General features: G+C 42.3%; 1 pseudogene; it reads left to right on the top strand.

Moving 5' to 3' along the window:
* The first annotated feature begins 325 nt into the window (after window positions 1-325).
* LOC148118621 (protein SET-like) lies at window positions 326-17,643 on the top strand (annotated as a pseudogene).
* The last annotated feature ends 5,609 nt before the right edge of the window (window positions 17,644-23,252 follow it).

Here is a 23,252-nt window from a genome sequence, read left to right as displayed (position 1 = left end):
TATATATATATATATATATAGTATCCCCATCCCTTTCAATCCTTTCAATTATAATCCTTTCAATTATGGGGCTCTATTCTTAGCTTGATAAATCTGTTTCTGAGATTCATGGCAACATGCAAGAAAACATAAAACCCACACCTGTGGGATACTCTTTAAAAAAAAAGATTATTTTTTTAATCACAAACAAAAACTTGCTTCTAAAGGTAAGGCAGGAGGCCGACTTAAATCTCCCACACCTGAGGCCACCTCAGTTCCTGCGAGTTTCTTCCAGCTGTGTGCATCTGACCTCTGGCCTCTGGCTTCTAGCCACTTCCTTCGTACCATGGCCCCGAAACAGTAATCTGCACTCCTGCCTCAGTCCAAGACACCCAAATGGGCTCCTGCCCTGAAACTGGAGGACAGGTCGACCTCTCCCAGCCAGCCAAAGGGAGAAAAAGAACAGCAAGAAGCAATTGGACACATTGATGAAGTACAAAATGAAATAGACAGACTTAATGAACAAGTCAGTAAGGAAATACTAAAAGTAGAACAAAAATATAGCAAACTCCGCCACTGTTTTTTCAGAAGAGGTCAGAATTGATCACTAAAATCCCAAATTTTGGGGTAAGCACATTTGTCAACCATCCACAAGTGTCTGCACTGCTTTGGATGGAAGACAAAGAGGCTCTGCATTGTTTAACCAGAGTTGAAGTAACAGAATTTGAAGACATTAAATCAGGTTACAGAATAGATTTTTATTTTGATGAAAATCCTTACTTTGAAAATAAAGTTCTCTCCAAAGAATTTCATGTGAATGAGAGTGGTGACCCATCCTCAAAGCCCCTGAAATCAAATGGAAATCTGGAGAGGATTTGACAAAACGCTCGAGTCAGGGAGCTGCTTTACCTGACTTACTGACCACTCTGATGCAGCTGCAGATGAGGTAGGAGAGGTCACCAAAGACGACATTTGGCCAAACCAAATGTACTATTTGGTTCCTGATACGGATGATGAAGAAGGAGAGGCAGAAGATGATGACAATGATGAAGAAGAAGAAGTAGAAGAAGGAGGAGGAGGAGGAGGAGGAGGAGGAGGAGGAGGAGGAGGAGAAGGAGGCTTGGAAGATATTGATGAAGAAGGAAATGAAGGGGAAGAAGATGAAGATGATGATGAAGGGGAAGAAGGCGAGGAGGATGAAGGCCAGGATGGCTAGCACAGAAGACTGATAGACTCCGACCCTCTTTTTTAATTTTGTTTTTATTTTTTAAATTTCTCCAGTCCCTGGGAGCAAGTTACAGTCATTTCCCTCCCCTTCCCAATCCCTCCTGTGCTCAGTCGCCCTGTTTTTGGGGTCTCCCTTCTCAATACCATGGCTCTCAACTTATCTGGGGGGAAATGTCTTGAGCAAAATACAATGGGAAAAGAATCTCCACTACACTGTTCTAGATTCATTTTTATCCTTTCTTGTCTCAAACTGTGGATACAACACCACCACCGCTGCCGTGCTCTGTGGGAAAAAAGAAAAGCCCTCCAGCCCCTTTGGCTCTGCTGGAGGCTGGGGGTTGCTGGGCCCCTGTGTAGTAGTGCATAGAATTCTAGCTTTTTTTCCTTTCTCTGCATATTGGGCTCAGAGATTACACTGTGTCTATGTGAATACAGACAGCATTTACCAACATGTATCTGTCGACTTTCTCTTGTTTAACTAAAAAACAAGAATAAAGAAAAAAGGGGGTACAGAAGGTCAGCAAGGGTGGATTTGAGGTGTCTGTGGGGGAGTAAGTGGGCACTGTGACAACATGGTTTCTCCTTTGGCATGTGTAATTGTGATGTTTAACGGACATCCTTGCAGTTTAAGATGATACTTTTAAAATAAAATTCTCTCCTAATGATGACTTGAGCTCTAACACTCAATGGAAGGATCAACAGAACCTGTAGGTTGTTAATTTGGAGTTCACATTCTCTGTTATAACTTTTTTTAATTTTTTTTATTTTTAGTTTTTTGGTTTTTACTGGAAGGAAAAAGATGCCCATTTTAAATGTTGAAATGTACAAGGTGCTTTGTTACAATAAAACTAATGGGCACACACACACACACACACACAAAAAGAAATAAAATAAAGGTAAGGCAATGTATTCACATCCTGTAAAAGTCTGTTCCTGATTCTCCGTTATTGCCAGCATTCTCACGGGTCTTGGTTAATAAACAGAATTGGCCCTCCTTCTTCCCACTAAAAGAAGAAACGAATATCTTGAAGCAGCTCGTCGATAGCCCAGTTGACACATGCTCTCCTTCTCTAAGTCTCATGGCTTTCTTCCTACTCAGTGGCTCCAGCAGAACCATCTATCCATTTCTGTAATCACCTCAGCTATGGGGAGTAGGTGAGCACAGGGTCATGAGACACCACACCGGGTGTGAGGAGTTCGAGTCCAGTAGGAGGTCAGCCCTGTGAGCCCTCACTGCACCAGCAGGCCACCCTTTCTCCACTTGACCCCACCCAACACAGAGGAATTTGCCCCTTACCTTTTTTCCTAACTAAACTTTTTGACTTTTAAAGAGTATGCTGCTAAGAACACTTCTTTCACGATTTCCATTTTAGCCAACATGATGTAGGTTGAAGTATCTGGATACTGTGTCTATAGATCACCAGAAAAAAAGAACAGGACGTCAAAGGGTTGAATTTTTTTTTAAGTCTACTGATAACACTCCTGTTGTGAATTCACACTTCAGAGTACCCTCTCTTTTTCAAAAGCAGAACAATGGTAAATAAAATATAGAACTTATATTGTTCCATTTCCTATTGCTATACAAACACCTGGGGGTGCAGCACAAAGTAAAAGGTTCAAACAACACGCAGTTTGGCAGACGTAAAATCACGGGTCAGGTGGCTGGAAACCGAGAAATTAGATGGTGAGACAGAGAAATTCTGGGGTCAGACTTTCTCTTTATAACAACTCATACTCACAGGAATTAGCCAGGGTCCCTCAAGAACTACACTGATTTCTTCGAAGAGCCTAACACCTTCTGCCACAAGGCCCCATCTCCTGAGGGCTCTACTGACTCAGCGCCCCAGCACACAGTGCCTGGACCTTCAACACCCAAACCACACCCACACCGCATCAAACGTCAGAAAGAAACGGCAATGGCCTTCGGAAAGCAGAAAAAATCCACTGGAAAGAGGCAAAACAACGAGTCTGAGCCAAATCACCTCACATGAGGTGATGAGAACGGGGGTGGGGGTGGGGGTGGGGCTGGTTCATAAGAGTTCAGGGGAACGATGCTCTGGGTCACGTGGTTAGCCTGGGTTAGGCATAAAGCTCGAGACGTCGGGGTGCACTGTGTGGAAGACGACAGCCCTGAAATTCCCCTGAACTCACGGGCATCTCAGCTAGTCATAGTCTAGAAAGCAGGAAAACTGAGCCACAGCCAAATGATCAGAAATTAAGCAAGCCACCTGCAGATCCAAGGACGTCAGATGCAGCATCCTTAATATGAACTGGGAAGGGAATTCCCAGGGCAGCATACACGGCCTGGCCTGGACTAGAGCCCAGAAACCCGAGAGGAAACACTGCAGGGGAAATGGACAACGAATGAGAAGAGAAAGAACAGAAAAAGAAGGGGGGAGGGATGGACCTAAAACTTAGCACTTAAAATGTGCTGGAAAAAGATCTAAATTTGAAAAATTACCTCTAAAAATCAAACATAAATAAGAAGCTGTCCATATTTTTCAGTGGAGATGTGACACAGCAAATGTGTTTTCTAAATTTGGGGTGTTGAAATCCACAGTGTGATGATATTTGCAGATGGAAGTCTTTTGAGAATAGTTATAAAAGTCATTCAAAAACCTCATAAGCATAATCAAGAAAGCTTCAAGAAGAAAACTCAGGCTGGCATGGGTCAGTGGGCAAAGGTGTTTCCTGCCTGATGATCTAAGTCTGAAGACCTGAGTCCTATCTCCAGAAGCCAGGCAAAGGAACAAAGAAAGAATGAACTCCATATAGCTGTCATTTGACCTCCACATATGTGTTGTCTCACACACACACACACCAATAATAAACACAAATGGAGAAAGGAAGGAAGGAAGGAAGGAAGGAAGGAAGGAAGGAAGGAAGAAGGAAGGAAAGGAAAGGAAAGGAAAGGAAAGGAAAGGAAAGGAAAGGAAAGGAAAGGAAAGGAAAGGAAAGGAAAGGAAACTAGATAACCAAATATTAAGTTAAAGAAGTTAAAATACAGAGCTGAGGAAGGGTCTAGAACACAGCGTGAAATGACAGGCCATCTGGGGCAAACAGTTGTAGTTTCCTGTTGGTTTTAATCCTAGGACTTGAAGATAGGGTCACACGTGCTAAGCAAGCACTTTTTCCTCTGAGCTACAGCTACACTCATTCCTTTCATTTTGAGAGAGGGTCTCTGGAATCTGGGGCAAGAAGGCTGTGAGCTCCAGGCAAATCTGCTAAATACAGTGAGACCTTGGCTCAAAAGCAAAACAAAAAAGAAAGAAAGAAAGAAAGAAAGAAAGAAAGAAAGAAAGAAAGAAAGAAAGAGGGGTGGGAAAAAAAGGACAGAAGGACAGGTGGAAGGAAAAGAGAAGAAGAGAAAAGAAAGAGAAGAGGAGGGAAGGGTCAGAAAAATGAAGAAAGATGAAGGAAATGAAGAAGGAAGGGAGGGAGGGAAGGAGGGAGGGAGAAAAGAAGGGAAAGGAATGGAGGGAGAGAAGAAAAGTATTGTTTTAAAGCAATAACTGAAAAAAACAGGGCTAAGAGTATATTCAGTGGTGGACTGTTCTCTTTCTCTCTCTCTCTCTCTCTCTCTCTCTCTCTCTCTCTCTCTCTCTCTCTCTCCCCGGTGTGTGTGTAAAACTGTGATATCTGAGTGTGGCATTTGGATGACATCATCAGATAGGCACTGTTGGCTTGTTGAATAAAGTGCGGCTTTGTGTCAGGAGCTGCCCTGGGCTCCTGAGATTTTTGTCAGCATTCCTGGCCTCTCCTCTCTAGATGCAGTAGCATCTTCTAGTTGTCAGAACCAAAGATTTTTTTTGAAGACTTTGCCAAATATCACCTGGTGAGTAAAACTGTTCCCTGATAAACATGTGTTCTAGAACATATTCAAGAACAACTGCAGAGAGAAAAAGAAACACCCCAGAATGAGAGATGAGAACCTACAGAAATTAGTACTGAAATCAAACATGTCACAACATTTAACAGGATGGACTGAGGAGAAAGGACACAGAGATACATTTTAGTGAATAACAGTAATGAAAAGATATAAAATCCACAAGCAAGAAAAGGCAAATCATATAGAGAAAAAATAGCTAGACATCAAATCAACTTCAAGGGACAATTGAGCAAATGAGCAGAGGTAAAAGAACCCCTAATTTGGTAGAATTTTCTACTAAACAATCCCTTCAAACCAAAGTACAGTTATTTCCAGATATTTAGGAAAACTGATATACTTTAGTGTGTGTACTTGTGTGTACATGTATGTTTATATGTTTGGGTATCTATGTGTGTATATATGTATGTTTGGATATCTGTGTGTATATATAAATATATTTGGGTAACTCTGTGTGTGTGTGTGTATATATATATATGGTATGCAAACATATATATGTTTGTGTATCATCTTTTTTTGTATGTCTACACATATATCTTTGTTTATGTATGTGTGTGTGTATGTGTGTGTCTGTGTGCATCTACATACAGATATGTTTGTTAAGTGGAGGCCAGAGGAGAACCTCGAGTATTGTTTCTCAGGTATGTACCACCTTTTGTTTGGACAAAGTCTCTCAGTAGCCTAGCTCTCCTCCAGTTAGGCGAGTCTGGGTAGCCACGAGGCCCCAGGGATTCTTCTGTTCTTGAACTCACAGAGGTATATCTGTCTCTGCCTCTGCTGTGCAGGGATTGAATGTGTGCTTCACAATGCCAAGGACATTATATCTTTTTACATGAGTTCAGATGCAAGGAGAACAAGTACGGGAGGGGAAAACCTTGGGAGCAGAATTTGAAGAGCAAGCAGGAAAGGTCTCTGCAAGTGGGGTGTCCTTCTAAGGGTCTCCAGGGGACACAACATCTGCACCTGGAGTGGGAACTCTGGCAGGAGTCTCATCAGGGCTTCTGCAATGATTTTGGCAGGTGAGGCCTGGCCCCAACAGAACAGTGCGTGCACACAGGAAGCCACCTGGACGCTGCACAGACGAATCCCTCTGAGATTCATCCAGACCATTGCTTCTCAAGGAGCCATTTTTGTCCATTTAGATTAAATTTCCAAGCTTCTAGGAGATAGCTCCATCGGTAAGCACACAAATACAAACAAAGACACACATGCACACAGAAATACACACATTAGCACATACACACATAAATGCACATGAACATAAACACATACTCATAAATGTATATACATACATACGAACACTACACACATGTATATGCAAACATAAAACACACAAAAACACATACATATAAAAACACACATGCTCATGAACATACACAATCATGCCCACACACATACATATGCACATGGACACATAAAAACACATATGAACACGCACATATATCTTAACCTAATAGTCTTTCTTTCAGGACACAGATAAAGGAATGCCACCAATTTTTTTCCTCTCGGGTAATTCTGTAATCTAGAGGTGCAAATTGTCCCAAATTTGGGAGACAGCATTTGCTTTGAATAAACCCACACTGTATCACAGAACAAAGAAGCTTTACATGAAAACCCTGGACTTCAGAATTCAAGTCTAAGACCAGAAATCATTCTCCAAAATTCAAAACTGGTGTTTGGATACCAGAATCTCATTTGGAACAGAAGCAGCAGGTGCAAGATCTCAAAGCTCACATTATGCCTGAATTCAAAAATGAACAAATCACCCCCACCCCATTTCCTCAGGTCAGTGTTCTGTTTCCTAGTGTGCAGGAGGGAAGCCTTCAACATCATCATAAATGTGCTCCTGGCAAGAACAGTAGTGCCCTGTGGTTGTCATTCAGACTCACCAGGGTGCAAGATTTATTAAGACACTAACACTGAGGACAATTGGAGCATCTCCCTAATTCTTTCTGTTTCTTTCTCTCTCAGAGACCTATCAGAAAGGGTTCCAAAACTGTACTCTGTTTTACAATAGGAACCATTTTGCACAATGAGGCATAGCACCTGCTTTCTGTTCATAGAGAGTTATGGCTGGCCTTTAACAAGCACAGAATTCATGTCTGAATAATGCTGTCGACTGAGGGCCTCCTATATCCTGCCCCAAATTCGTCTGTCATGGTCCTCCCCCCCAGGAACTCAGGAGATGACTGTATTAAGAAGTTGATGGTAAGATGAGGTCCTAAGTGGTGCCTCACCCAGCTTGACCAGTATCTTTACAGGAAGAGAAAATTCAAACTGGGCACAGTGACATTTACTGGCATAACCCCAGGTAGTTCAAGGTTATCTTTGGCTAAATATTAAATAAATAAAACCAACAACAATAAAGAAAATTAACTAGCTAAATAACAATAACTAGCCAAATAACTAACTGGGCTCAAGAAACTAAATAGTAAATAAATAAAACCAACAACAAAACTAGCTACATAATTAACTAGGCTCAAGAAACTAAATAAATAAGGAAGTTTGAGCTCGAATAAGTGGAAGGTCAAGACCACATAAATTAGAGGGAGAAAGTGGCTGCACACAAGCCAGACAAGGCACAGAGCAAAGTGGCCTGACCAGACCCTGCCATAGGTAAACTTCTCGTCTCTGGAGCTGTGAAAACATAAATGTCTACAGTGTAAGCCATCCGGTCTATGGAACTTCATCGTGGTAGCCTGAAAAACATTCACACATACGGGCACACATACACGTCATCTGTACTGTAATCTACACATCCATGATACATACAATGTTACAGTACATATAAAACACAGCTATTATAAAATTTTAAGTTACATAACCTCTTACTTTTAAATGCTGTGTAATATGCAGATTGTTGAATACTTTATTTAAATATGTTAGCAAATTCTTCCATATGTGATTTTACATGTGTGTCAATAGACTTTACAGACATAGTTTGGTGAGATGAAAATAAAGCAGTAAGTGCTTCAACATTTGTCCCTCTGCTGTGAAGAAACATTAAGCCAGACCTTGATTCTATCTCAGGCCAGCTTTGTGATCTTAGAGAAATTGCTTAACTTCTCTAAGGTTCTAGTTTCTCTTGGGTTGACTAAGAGCCTATAAGCCTGGCAAACTCTCCAGACTGTTGACCATAGTCCTGGGATTTCAGAGCTGTTCAAGGAACTGCCTGGAGTAGCTGCCTGGGTGCACCATTCCTCTCTGTTCTTTGTGGTTTTGCATAAGAATTTAGAATTTGACTTTGAGGAGAAAGCTTAGAATTTGACTTTGAGGAGAAAGCTTAAAAGGATGGATGCCTGATGTTGGTGGTTTTATACTTTTGGCTTTTGGGGGAGCCTGCCACCCAGCTCCTAAATAAATCACACAGAGTTTTATTCTTATTTTTGAATGCCCAGTCTTAGCTTGGCATGATTCTTGCCAGCTTTCTTAACTAATTATCCCATCTACATTTTGCCTCTGGGCTTTTTACCTTTCTCTATTTCTTTAAATCTTTTCTTTCCTTCTTATTCCATGTCTGGTTTTGTGGCTGGATGGCTGGCCCTTCTTTTCTGGCTCCCTCACTCCTTCTTCCCAGATTTCTCCTTCTATTTATTCTCTCTACCTATGCTTTCTCTTCTCTTGCTATTGGTAGTTCAGCTCTTTATTAAACCCATTTGGTGTTATAGACAGGCAAAGTAACACAGCTTCACAGAGTTAAACAAATGCAACGTAAAAGAATGCAACACATGTTTGTATCATTAAACAAACATTACATAGCATACACAAATCTAACACATCTTAAAATAATATTCTCCAACAGTTGCTCATAACCTTGGGAGCCCTAAGACCCATAAGCCCTGGTGTAGAATTCTGCTACCCAGCAGGGACATCCCCACTGCCTGTTTGTCAAGTGCCCAGTATTCTTAATGAAGGTACCACCTACAGACACAAACCAGTCTTAGCCATGTATATAATATTGCATTGCTTTCTCACCGCTACCAACACTGAACTCTTCCTGGACAATGCCCTGGCACTGAGGCTGCCTGGCAAACCCTACAGACCCTGCTTGTGCCTCTTACATGTCAACAGCACCATTAGCACCTGCCTTCACTCCTGACACCCAAGTGTCTCTCACCTAATCACTAAGTTCCATATCATCCCTAATCCCATCCTTAGTTGCACAGCCAGCTCAGACACACCTTTCCAAAAGTCACCATTCTCATGACTCTTCATTGAGGCAACCATCACATATAAGTCCCTTTTGCTCTGGTCCTGACTACATTTCAAATTCCATCACCAATGAGGAGTACAGATTTTCTTTTATTTAAATCCCTTCTTCACGATTCTTTCTGTACACATGTATATGTGTGGAGAGGTGCATGTTCATGTGTGTGAAGGTGGAAGTGTGTGGGAGACATGTATTCATGTGTGTAAACATGCCTGTGTAGGCCAGAGGGCCCCTCATATGTCATTTCTCAAATATCATCTGTAGATAAAAGTTTTGTCCTTTCCGGTCCCATAGTCATTAAGTCCTAAATAAACACACAGAGGCTTGTATTAATTATAATCTGCTTGGTCTATTGCTCAGACTTATTACTAACTAACTCTTACAACTTAAATTAACCCATAATTCTTATCTAGGTTTAGCCATGTGGCTTGGTAATTTTTCTCAGTAAGGCATTCTCATCTTGCTTCCACTGCATCTGGCTTGTGGCTGCATCTCTGCCTTTCATCTTCCCAGAATTCTCTTAGTATGATCACCCCACCTATACTTCCAGCCTGGCTACAGGACAATCAGCATTTTATTAAACCAATACAAGTGACAAATCTTTACAGTGTACAAGAACATTATCCCACAGCAGTCATCCCTTCATTTTCTGATGCAAACTCTGCTATTAGACTGGACCTGGCTTTATAAGTACTACAGCTTGCCAGTTTCTGGATGTGAGGTCTAGGGATCAAATTCCAGCACCCATGTTTGCATGAAGCACTTTATCCATTGTGCCATATCCCCAGACCATGACCCTACTCTTAATGGAATTCTTTTGGACACTATCATTTCTCTAGATATTCCTAGAAGGTTAATTTATTCTGTTTTCCTGGAAATCATTGTGAATTAGGCTGAGTTTTTTTTTTTCAGATGTACCTTTCCTGTAGGTACTGACCACATATTCTGTGGTTTCAGATCATGTCAGCTTTGGCCCTTGAGGAACTTAGCAGTGCATATGGGACATTGCAGGTCACCAATAAATATATATTGATTGATTGATTAATTGATTGATTGAATGAACAAATGTGTGAATGTGTCAATGAATGAGTGGACTCCATCTTCCAGGTTTCAATTTTACTGTTCAGGAAATTCCTTAATCATTAACATCCTGAGAAAAGAAACAGGTAAAAGTCAATGCATAGAACTATTCTTATCTTTGGCTCAAACAAAGCAACGATGGTAAAGCCAAAAATGTGAAGCATTTATTTAATTCCTCACATTGAAAAAGGAGAAATGCCTTTAAAAATAAATCTTATGATGCTTTAATATTCTACCAAATTTAGAAAACCCACCAATAACACAGCTACCCCAGTCAAAAGGAGTATTCATGAATCCAAGTGATTTCTACTGTGGCAGTGTTTGCCATGAATCCTAGTGACTTCTGCCATGGCAGTGTTGATAATGTACTTTCTTGGCGATGGTTGGGCTCCTGCAGTTGACTTAACTGACCTTTTTCTCCAACATTGTGTTCTGAGTACTGTAAAGAACCTGTGAACAGTCATATCATTAACTGCAGTGAGGAAAGAGCTGCAGAAAAGAACCATACCAGACTAGACACCTTGTAGAGTACCTTACCATTTCTAGACGGTGGAAACATTTTTTTAGAGGCTGATAATGACCACTATAGGTTTTACTCCAGGGATATTCCAGATGGTTACGTGTGAATTCAAGGCATTTCCATCATCATTAAAGTTGCAGCTCATGTAGCCATAGGCCAATGCTGAATTCATTCTGAAAGAAACTTTCCATGGACCCCCAAGGTCACTGCCCACTTTATGAAGAAAGCTGGCAAGCACTGGAAATAGCTCAGTTGACTGTTTACTGTGCAAGCATGAGGACCTGAGTTTGATTCCAAAACTCACATGAAAAATTTGGGCATGGCAATATGCGCTTCTAATACCAGTAGTGGCGGAGCCCCATGACTGATTGGCCAGAGAGCATAGCCTGTTTGGTGAGTGCAGGATCTAATGGATGGCACCTGTATTAGTCTTAGTTAGGGTTTTATTGTTGTGATAAGACACCATGACATATATATCCTGGAACTTGTCTGTCCTGGAACTTGTTTTGTAGATCAGTCGGGCCTCAAATTTACTGAGCTCCATCTGCCTCTGCCTCCCAAGTGCTAGAATTAAAGGCATGTGTCATCACCACTCAGCTGACTCAGCAACTTTTATAAAGGAAAATATTCAATTGGAGCAGGCATACAGGTTCAGAGCTTTAGTCCACTGTCACTGTGGCAGGAAGCGCGGTGGAACACAGGCAGACAAGGTGTTGGAGGAGCCAAGAGTTCTGCATCTGAATCGGCAGGTAGCAGGAAGAGAGAGTGCTCCTGGACCTGGCTTGGGCTTATGAAACTCTAAAGCCTGTACCCAGTAACATACTTCTGCTGTGGGACAATGGTCTGTACCCTGTCAATTGTATTTTAATAAAGTGCTGATTGGCCAGTAGCCAGGCAGGAAGTAGAGGTGGGGCAACGAGAACAGGAAAATTCTGGGAAGAGAAAGATTCAGTCTGCAGTTGTCACACAGACACAGAGGAAGTCAGACACAGGGCAAGCAAGATGAGACTGCCTCGCCAAAAAAGGTAGCAAGCCACGTGGCTAACACAGACAAGAATTATGGGCTAATAAAATTTATAAGAGTTAATAAGAAGTCTGAGTTAATAGGCCAATCAGTTTTGTGTATTTCTTTGAGACTGAATGACTGCAGGACCGGGTGGGAAGGAAACCTCTGTCAACAGACTTCCTCTAACAACTCCACACTTACTCCAATAAGACCATAATTCCCAATAGCATTCAAACCACCACAGCTCCCAAGGAATAATGGAGGCCTGAAATTGACCTCTGCCTACACACATTTACATGCTAAACCATACACAAACACACATACACACACTCAAATACACATATGCACACATACATATACACACACTCAAACACCCACCCAGAGATTTACAAGAAATATAACAAAAGCAATGAGCTGTGAGACTGTCCAAGTTCACCAACAATCAGAACAAGACTGTCCCTGTCCCTATGCACAGAATTCCAGAGGCAAACATCTGCTTCAGGAGTTGTGTATGTTTCAAACATACAGTAAATGTAGATATCCATTTACAGCACACACACTACTTCCAAGGAGAGAAGAAACAGAGAAAAGGGAAACTGAACAAATTTACCTCCAAAATAAAAATTCCAAAGGAAAAAAAGGGGGGCAAAATATTTACAGGAATACTGTGCCCAGCAGCCTGCTCAGAGCTGTTGAATTTCAAACAAGTAATAGGCAAATAGCCAGGAATTCCTTGTAAGAGATGTTTAATCTTTTTTTTAGTTCAGATTTATTCATTTTACTTTTGTGTGTGTGAGTGTTTTGATTGTATGCATGTATGTACACCTGCTACATAGCTAGTGGAGGCGGAGGTCAGGTAAGGAAGTCAGATCTCCTGGACCTGGAGCTATGGATAGTTGTAAGCCACCTTGTGAGTGCTGGGAAGTAGGACGTTCCAGGTCCAGGGCAAGAGGAAACAGTGCTCTTAACCACTGAGTGACCTTTCCAACCCCAGGAGACATTCTTGAAAACTGGCAGAAGTTCTAAATCATTTCAACTCCATTTCCAATATGTATTTTCTTTTCTTTCTTTCTTCCTTTTTGGGGAGGGGTGGGGGTGGTTCAAGACAGGGCTCCTTTGTGTATCTCTGGCTGTTCTGGAACTAGCTTTGTAGACCAAGTTGGCCTCAAACTCACAGAGATGTGCCTCAGGAGAAAGCCCTCCTGAGGGCTGGGATTAAAGGTGTGCACCACCACCAGACAGCGATATGTATTTTCTTAGCATTCAAATTTGAGGTTGGGGAATGCCAGAGAGAGTGGAACGTGTCTACAGTCCCAGCACCGAGGAAACGGGCAGGAAGAACAGGCACTCAAGGTTGTTCTATGACACATACCAAGTTTGAAGCCAGCCTGTTGTGCGTGAGACCGTGTCTCAAAAAAGCAAAGAAAATAGGAGTGAGAGAAACTCAGTAAAAAAAAAAAAAAAAAGAATGAAGTCGAATATATAGATCAAAATACACAAAACATGGGAACATGAGTGTTCTGGTGGTTTCCGATTCCAAGACGTCCATCTAATCGGGCTGGATATTCATGGAGAACAGAAAATGCCACCTTCCTCATGACTGACACTGAGCCAAGCCCACGCAGCAGCTGCAAACAGAAATTGTTTAATTAAATGTCACATAGTTTATCATCAAGAAGAAACAGTTTGTATAGATCAGGGTTTTATGGAAAGACATAAAAATACTGAAACAAAGTAGCTATAACAATGAAAGTGCTTTGTTAATTCTTACGTTTAAAAAGGAATTCAGAAATAAGGAGCCTTCAAATGAACTAAATAGCCAATAAGACGCTGGACACAGGGCCCCTTTACTAACCTCCTTTTTCTATGCTCAGTACTGGCTTTAACTGGTTGTAGTTCCCAGAAAATCACAAACACAAGGGGAAAAACCCTCCCTGGCAGCTTTCTCAAGGAAGAAAAACCTTTTCCAGAGACCCCTCCCTGATTTACTTTCAAGTCTCAGAGCCTGTGCTGCTTCACAGGACTTCTTCAGCCTAGAAAATTAATCCTATTCACTCCAGGTTTCTTGTGTCGACGAACGACCAGTCACTCCAGGTAAGATATGGTTTCTTGGCCAGCATCTCAATGCAGAGGGCTGTAAATGCCACCTCAAATCAGTGTGCTTGCATTCCTGACTCACGGTGCAGTGTGAGTTCCAGCCAGCCAAGCCCCTCATTGGCGCAGGCTCTGAACATGTGCCTGGGTGTTAAGCTACTGGATCTTAGATCTGTTGCTGCAGTTTGCTGAAAGATTTTTTTTGGAAACTCAAACTTGTTGAGAAGTGCTGGACTCATGTGCAGAAGCCTGGGCAGGACAAAGTATATTCCATGGGGCTGGGGATATGATTAACTTGGTGGCATACCTGCCTAAAATGTGCTGGGTTTGATCCCCAACACCACATAAACTTGGTGTGGTAGTGGAGGTCTGAACTTCTAGCAATTGGGAGGTAGAGACATGAGAATCAGAAAGAAGTTCAAGATCATCTTCTGTCACATAAGTTCAAGGCCACTGTGGGTACATCAGACCTTACAGCATAAAATACAAAAATAAAAGTCTATGACAATTATGATCGGGTCAGAAAAGAGCCTGTGATCTCTCTCTAGGTTTCCAAGGGCAGGTTCTATATCTCATAGGTTCTTCAAAGAATCTATTTTTTTTTTTTTGGTTTTTTGAGATGGTTTTGCTGTAGCTATCAAGCCTGTCCAGGACCTAGCTCTTGCTCTTGTAGACCAGGCTGGTCTCAAACTCACCGAGATCCGCTTGCCTCTGCCTCCTGAGAATCTAATTCTTGATCCAATGATTGTCAGCCTACAAAAGTAAATCTGCTCCTCCTTGACTAAAGTTCAGAAAGTTCAGGCATAGTCTTGTTCTTTCAAGGTTATTGACAGGAGATTTGACTTAATGTGTGACTACTAACTGGATATCCTGACCTAGAGTGCAGTCATTTGGTATTTTGGGTATTAGGATTGTAATCACTTTGTTTGGTCCTTGTATCATGGTAAAAATAAAAAAAAAGTCTTAAAGTCTTTTGTTTTCTTCCCCTCTTTTGGATTGGGGTATTTAAAGATCCTAAGAAATAAACACGGTGGATCCAGTATTCACTGGATGGCTCTCCCGACTCTATCCTAAGTCTCCATATTTCTTTTGTGTCTCTGTTTATGCTACCTGACATTTCTAATCCATATGCCCCTTCCTTGGAACATACAAACCCTTCAAGGCAGGATCCCAACAAAGGAGCCTAGTATTTGATCCTGGACTATATGTGTGTTTGTGTATCGATTGCCAACTTTTGTACATGGGTTTCTTCCTCCCTCCTTCCCTCCCTCCCTCTCTCTCTCCCTTCCTGCCTTTCTCCCTTTCTCATCCATCTTTCCTCTCTCTCTCTCTCTCTCTCTCTCTCTCTCTCTCTCTCTCTCTCTCTCTTTCTCTCCCTCCCTCCCTTTCTCTCTCTCTCCCTTTCTTTTTCAATCTTAGGGCTGGACCCCAGGACCTCATACCTACTAGGCAAAGTCCACTACTAATGAACTACATCCCCAGCCATTGGGTGTGGGTTTCCATAAAATTCTTTCCTCTAATACTCTTGCAGAACTCTAGCCATGGGCCCATATTGCACATGTGACATCTCCATCAGAGGTCTGAAGCATAATGTACCTGCAATCCCTTTAGAACCCTTCTGCCTGTGGCAAAAGGTAAGGGCAAAGAAGGGGTTAGATCTGGGGATGGGGAAGCAGCAGGTAGGTACCTAGCTGTAGGAAAACTTCTTGCTTCCTGCTTGAAAACTAGTGGAGATCTAGAACTGGGCCTTTAGTGTTCACAGCAAGGATCTGTTTAATAGCATCGAGCCTTTCCATGCAGAAAACATTGGAGGTGGGTATTATTTCTTCACACCTGCTAAGCATTGCTTTGTTTATAATTGCATGAAAAATTGAATCATTTCTTAATTCTTATGTATATTAAGGGTGGACTGGGAATTGAGCTCAGTTGGTAGGGTAAGCCATGTGTGGTAGTGCATACTTACAACCCCAGTACTTGGGGAATGCATTCTGAGCTCAGGGTCTTCCTCTGCTGCATATTGAACTCAAAGCCAGCCTGGACTACATGAAAGCTTATCTCAAAAAACAAACAAACCAATACATAAGGGTTAAATATAGAACTGGGGTAAATTTTTTTTTTTGGAAAACTGGCTTTTTAAAGTCAAATTAAAATATCGACGATATTTTCCTCAATAATAAAGATAATATTCTGAAAACAAACTAGCATAAACATGCTTTTTTTTTTTACCCTAAGATTTCTTTTGGATCCAATCCTGATGCCCAGACAGATCATATACATCCTTCAACAGAGTCTATCCAGGTGTATCCCTGTCATGTCACACACACACACACACACACACACACACACACACTTCTCAATCCCACAAACCATCCAGTGCCATTGCCTAGTCTGGATGCCCCTGCTAACCCTGTTCCTAACGTCTAGGCTCCTACATGGCTTCTCCCTGCCTGTCCACCACTCAGAGGCCACTCTTACACCTCATCCAACATTTCTTCTCAGCCAGATTCTGCACATCTTTCACCAGGATCTGTCAGGTGAGTTGGTCTTGTCTGCCTGTCCCTCCCTCTACACACCCTCTCCAAGCTCCCAAAACTGCCCTTGGCCCCACATCCAGTGCCTTGCATGTCTAATCTGGTCACTCTTGCCTGTACAGTCCCCAACCAATACCTTTCCACACGGATCTTTCTGCCTTCCTGCTATCTGGCCTGCCTGCTACTTAACCTACCTACAGGGCCCTCCAAGAAGGGTGTTGTCTAGTCTGTGGAGCAAAGGTCGGCGATGGTGAGATTGTATTGGCAAGATTGTGGGTAACCAATGGGAATGGTCACAGGGAAGTCAGTCTTTGGATGCGTAAAGGAGCTCTGTGAAGAAGGCTTACTTCAGGCAGGTGAGTCCCTTGAGCAGACACTGGAAGGAGCAAGTCTCACAGGTGTTAGTGAGAGCAGAGTGGTGCAGCCGAGTGGTGCAGCCTGTCCAGAACAGCCCTCCCAGCATCTCAAAGGTTCCTTCAAGGATCCTATGGGTGAAGGGAAAGCCAGAGACTGAGGTAAACGATTTGAGACAAGTGGAGATGCATACAGCAAAGGGGTGCCCTGGGAGCCCAAAATATCCAGTCTCTTCTCAAGGGATTTTTAAAGAGTCTTTGAAGGGATGGTCAGTTTGAAAAAATGACAGAACAGTTCAAGTTTCGGCCACTATTGTCCTCCAAAACCAAAGTGGGCTAGACCCGCTCACTGCTGCCGATGGAGAGATGTGTGTCCTCTTCCGGGAATAATGTGCTTCTAAATCGGCAAATCCAAACTAGTTTGAAATGTCCAAAAATGAGGGACAAGGTACAGAGAACTCATCAACGAGCCTCCTCCTCCTCTAGTTGGGCCCTTGGTTCCCTCCTGTCTAGGTTCCTCCCTGTACTCTTCCTCTTTATTAGTCTCATATTTACACTTTCACCCTGTCTTTTAAACTTTTCACAGAAGTACCTCCTGGATCAAGTACCTGCCATCACTCAGTCCACCACACAGAATGAAATAAAGACAGTTCCTCTCTTAAAGTCATTCCAGGTCCCCAAACTTCCAAAGGAGATCCTCTCTGCCAGCAAGAAACAGTCAGACAAAAATCCATGGCATAGATACTTCATCTATTAAAGGTCTGGCACAAATGACCCACTCCCTAAACCTAGGCCACAAAATAGATCCAAAGTTTCAAGAAACCTTCTGCCTATCAAATTCCAGAAAGCATTCAACCCCCACCCTACGCCCTGGAGCTTGGAGGTCAACCCAAAACCAGGCAATATGACTTATGTTTCACCTGGACGCTCAGAAGCTGCAGGAAATCGGATTCATCTTCTACCCAGCAGTTCTGAAGAACAATTTACCAAAAAGACATTTCTAGGCCTGGATTTTCCAGGCCCTCCCCACTCCTATTCTCAATCACGAAAGCTGATTCTCTGACCCTTCATGATAACTTCAGGTAACGGAAGAATTGTGAGAGGAGAAAAACTGTTCTTTGTCAGGGAAGAACTGCCCTTCCTTTGGTCATCCACTACCAAGGGATCAGCTTTGAAATCACACGCATTCAGGTAACATTATATGGATAAAACAAGCTATATGTATGTAGTTAGGGGGTGCGTGAATGTGTGTATTGTGTAACAACAATTAAAGAAAAAGAGGCTATGACTTGGAGAAAAAGCAAGGCAGGACATGGGAGGGGTTGGAGGCACAGAAAGAAAGATTGGGAATGATATAATTATAATTTTTAGTATTAAAAATAAAATAAAAGGTCTCTTAGTTTATGTCTCTGTTTGTGGGTAGGTGTGTGTGTTTGAGGGCAGATGCCTATGAAGGCCAGAAAGAGGACACCAGACGCCCTAAAGTTGGAGTTACAGACAGTGTGAGCTTCCTGACTTGGGTGCTGAGAGTAGAACTCAGGTCCTCTGGAAGAGAAATCAGTTCTCTTAGCCACTATGCCATCTCTCCAGAGGCACAAAGATGCTTTATAAATATTTCAGAAGCACTGAGGTGAGTGAAACTCCTCCCCCATTGTTGTATTTCTGCATCAAATCTGAAGGTGGGGGAAAGGGATTTGGAGTTGCCATTCTTCAACTGTTTTGTTGGAAACGCTTTTGAAATGGCTGGAGTTTGGGGGGCTGAGAGAACGACATAAAAAAACCTCTGAACTCTCCAAGGCAGAAGGGAGTGAAATGTCCTGACCTGGGCAAAACTGAGAGATAAAAACCAATGAAGAAACAGAAAGGACAATTTCCTTTTCTCTCATCCATTCCATCACAAAGTTGGATTCAGAACTAAACACAAACACTGTGGTTTCAGTCTGCAAATTCTATTCCATGGCACTTGCCATGGTTTGCCACAAACTGTTTATCTCTTTAGCGAGAAGCTATAGTATCCAGTATGTCAGAGTGTCCTGGATTTTCTACTGACCTATCATTGTTCATCCACATCACACCTAAGATTGAAATGGAAGATGACAGTTAGAGTTCCTTGTGAGAATGTCAAGGACAAGGGAGATTTTGCAAGAAAGGCAGATAGCTTGCTTTCCTTGGTTCTGGAAGAAACTATGACAAAGGAAGAAATCAATCTAAGTAACAATGTAGGTTCTCCCAGGAACAAGCCCATCATCTATCATATCTCCCTCCCATGGGAGTTCTGATCTGCCGTCATCAGCCCACTTCAGGTGTGATCAGTCTTAAAACACTGCTCCATGATATTTCAAGCCCTTGATCCTTCAGGTAAGGACCCAAGGGTCCAGACCCAGACTGACTCTTCTGAGAGTAAATAGAGATCGCAGAGCATCTGAGGGAAGCTGCAACACGGGGTCTTCCAACCTCAGGGTCTGGTTTGAGCCCACAGATGCCCCTAGGCAAAACAAGTGCCCAACTGATATCCCCAGGACATTTCTTAAACCAATAGAGTCAAACCAAAACAGAAGCAGCTTTGCCCAATAAATCTACCTTGGAAAACACTATGATTCTTTCAAGAAAAATAAGAGCAAGTATGAAACAATACTCATTTTTATTCTCTAAACTAAGCCATACTTGCGTCTTTCGCTGGAATTCTTGAGGTCGTGACCACTTCCTGCAGAAGTTACAGGGCAGCCGACGCTTAACACTTAACTCCATTATTTTTACTGAGTCTGCCAATAACTTCCCGTGTACAAAATCATGCCATAAAGTCTGCCTTTAATTTTCTGCCTTTGTCTCAGAGCTTGCCCATCTAAGCAGTAAATGAAGGGAGTATAAATGTGTGCTGAGAAGTTCTGGGGATAAAAAGAGGGGGAAGTTTTGTCCTGATGGCTTATGCATATTGGAATTGTGGTTTCTGAACAAATATTTATGAAAATTTAATCAAAACCCTTTCAATCTTCTTGCTTTCTTTTAAACATTCTCATCCAAGATCTTAGTAAGCTTAGCATTGCATTCAGTTTTCCAGGTTGATTCCCATTTAACAACCATACAATTAGACAGAAAACAAAATCAGATTCATAGTTTTAATTTTTTTATATTTCGAGTTATTGTTTTAAGTAATCATTTCAAGAAAACGCTAAGATTTGGACATTTTCTATAATTTAATTGTGGAAATGCAAAACAACATGAATAAACTCTGGGCAAATTATTCAGATTGTTATTGTACAAAAGATCTACCATTAAGTCTAGAAGTTAACAAGCATTAAGATAATGCAAGATAAATATTAAGAGAAGAAAGAATCTTCCATCTCCTTTTAATCCACAAGATATTTCTGGGTTAGTAGCAGATTGATAATAACAGGGAGACGTTATGGTTTTGTTAGTTTAAAACACAAATCCTTCCCAGCCTTGTCAGAAGTCTTTCTCCCTGCCTCTATATATACTCCACAGCTCCACTGTTGGACTTTCTCGGTATTCTTATTAAAAGGGAGAGTATGGGTTGGAAAGAGAATAGTGGCAAAGGCTTGCCACTCAAGCATGAGGACCTGAGTTGCGACTCCGAATTCCCCCCAGGCACAGTGGCATACACTCATGGTGCCAGTACAGGGAGCAGAGAGGGGTAGAAGAGACAGCTGGATTTCAGGAGCCCCCTGGACAGTCAGTCTAGCAGAACTGCTAAGCCCCAGAGTGTGTGAGATATGGTCTCAAGAAATAAAAACAGCAATGCTTCCCATTCCTGAGAAATGTCACTCGAGGTTGTCCTATAGGATGCCCAAGTGTGCACATAAATACATGTGCCCGGTTCCTTCCATGCTTACAAAAACATGTGCACAGACACACACAGGAACTTATACACACACATTCACATCCGTTAAAAAAGGAAGAAGAAGGGAATGGAGCCTGTGAATGAGAGGGAGAACATCAGAGGAAGGAAATCCCTAAAATAAGTGACGCTATAGTCAGCCTTCAGGTTTATTATCTTAGCCATTGTGACAGTAAAATAGCCCATGTGGTCCCCCAAAATTGTGATGATCGCCGGACTAGATAATTTGATTGACCATGCACATTGCTCTAGGGGGAAATGCCTAGTAATCTAAGGAACCTTGAGCTTATATGGAATACCCAGCTTCACCTGACAATATTTGATGCGGGAGAATTGTCTGTATTCTGTCAATCATATTTTAATAAAACGCTGATTGGCCAGGCAGGCAGTATAGGCGGGAAAACCAGACAGGAAGTAGAGGTGATGCAATGAGAACAGGAGAATTCTGGGAATCAGGGAGGTTCCTTAGCCACTCCTGCGCAGACCACCGAAGAGGCAGCATGTAACTTGCCCAGCTGAGAAAAGGTACGGAGCCATGTGCTAAAATAGATAAGGATAATGGGGTAACATAAGTTATAAGAGCTAATAAGTAGCCTGACCTAATGGGCCAATCAGTTTATAACCTTATGGAGTCCTGTGTGTGATTTTCTTTGTTGCTTGCCGGCTGTTGGGGTACTGGGCTGGACAGAAACCCCAACAAGCCGGCCCTCATGTTACATATATGTAACATGAGAGGGCTGGCTTGTTGGGGTATCTGTCCCGCCCGGTACCCCACGCCGACATGCCCCAAAGAGAAAATCAATCACACAGAGATCTCTATAAGGTTATAAACTGATTGGCCCATTAGGTCAGGCTACTTATTAGCTCTTATAACTTATGTTACCCCATTATCCTTATCTATTTTAGCACATGGCTCCGTACCTTTTCTCAGCTGGGCAAGTTACATGCTGCCTCTTCGGTGGTCTGCGCAGGAGTGGCTAAGGAACCTCCCTGATTCCCAGAATTCTCCTGTTCTCATTGCATCACCTCTACTTCCTGTCTGGTTTTCCCGCCTATACTGCCTGCCTGGCCAATCAGCGTTTTATTAAAATATGATTGACAGAATACAGACAATTCTCCCGCATCATTTCCCTCTTTTTTTTTTTTTTTTAAACAAAGGAAAATACCCATAGTCCATTTGTTGGGAATGTGGGCGTAGTATTTCAGGCTACTTCCTGCTGGTTGGGGGCGCTGACAGTCATATGGGGACCTAAAGAAAACTTAGAGTTATAATCAAGTCATGATTGGAGTATCCTGTGAGTCTCGATCATCTCAGGCGGCAGTCTTGAATCTGTTCTGGATGTAGAATTCTGTCTTCTGGGCCATCTGTTCCTATCGAAGATTTCTCAGGTGGCCTTCCTTTTTCGAACCTGATTTTTCTTAACTCAGAATGAATCCACAGCCTCTCATTTTCTGTGGAAACAAAAGCAAAATCCCTTCTCCAAAGTATCATACCCTTTGACTTCAGTTCTGAAGCCAAGGTATTTTCAAAATACCTATCCTGGGTTAGTTCAGCAGCATTTATAAACAAAAGTCTTCTAGCAACTTTTGTTTCTTCCTCAGCATTCAAACAATTAAAAGAGAGCATAATAACATACAGTATCAACATTCTCTGTGTATTTTCCATCTTTGTGTGGCTTTACTTTAACCTCTATTTCTTTTATTTTTACTTTTACTTTTTGAGACAGGTTCTCTGTATATCTTTGTCCTGGAATAACACTGTAGACCAGGCTGTCTTTGAACTCACAGAGATCCTCCTGTCTCTGCCTCCCCAGTGCTGGGATTAAAGGTGTATGCTACCACACCTTGAACTCACAGAGATCTGTCTCTGCCTCCCAGGCATTGGGATTAAAGGCGTGTACTACCACACCCAACTACTCTCTTTCTTCCCTTTTTACCCTAAGAACTTTAACCTTTAACCTGCATGTATTTTTAACACATAGTAAACAATTTAGAGGTTTTTTCCTCTTTGAATCTCTCTTTACTGTATCTCTCTTTTTCTGACTACATGAGCCTTTAATTTACTAAGCAATATGGAGAGCCGTGGCTTTGACGGCTAGATCCATCTCATTTCTTAGCTCTCCAGCCTCATGGCTGAGATACCAGCCAGAGCTGTGTTCACTGCCACAACTCTATGGCGTTTCAAGGTCCTTGCTAGCAAGCAAGTTGCAGCATTCTGCTCACAGACCACACTCAGTCAGACTGCCTGTCTGAAAGAGTCAGAGATTGCCCTGGCAGGACAGCCCAGAAAGCCGGCATTTTAAAACAGCGCAGCTTTTTTCCTGCTATGGCTGAAAACAAAAAAGCATGCGTTCAGCTTTTCAACAACACCGTTTAAGTGTTTCGTGGCAGGACCTCTTAATGAGCTGCGAGGTTTTGCAGCTAAAGCTGAGTCAGGAAGCCTCTCTAAGATGAGAGCACTTGCTTGCCTCTAGCAAGCAGAGCAGACCTGAGAAATTGCTGCTACCAAG

Source organism: Myodes glareolus, chromosome 22, assembly GCF_982192425.1.
Source record: "Myodes glareolus chromosome 22, mMyoGla1.1, whole genome shotgun sequence".
Taxonomy (NCBI): domain Eukaryota; kingdom Metazoa; phylum Chordata; class Mammalia; order Rodentia; family Cricetidae; genus Myodes; species Myodes glareolus.
Note: the sequence above shows the minus strand (reverse complement) of the source record. Positions and strands in the feature narration are given on the sequence as shown.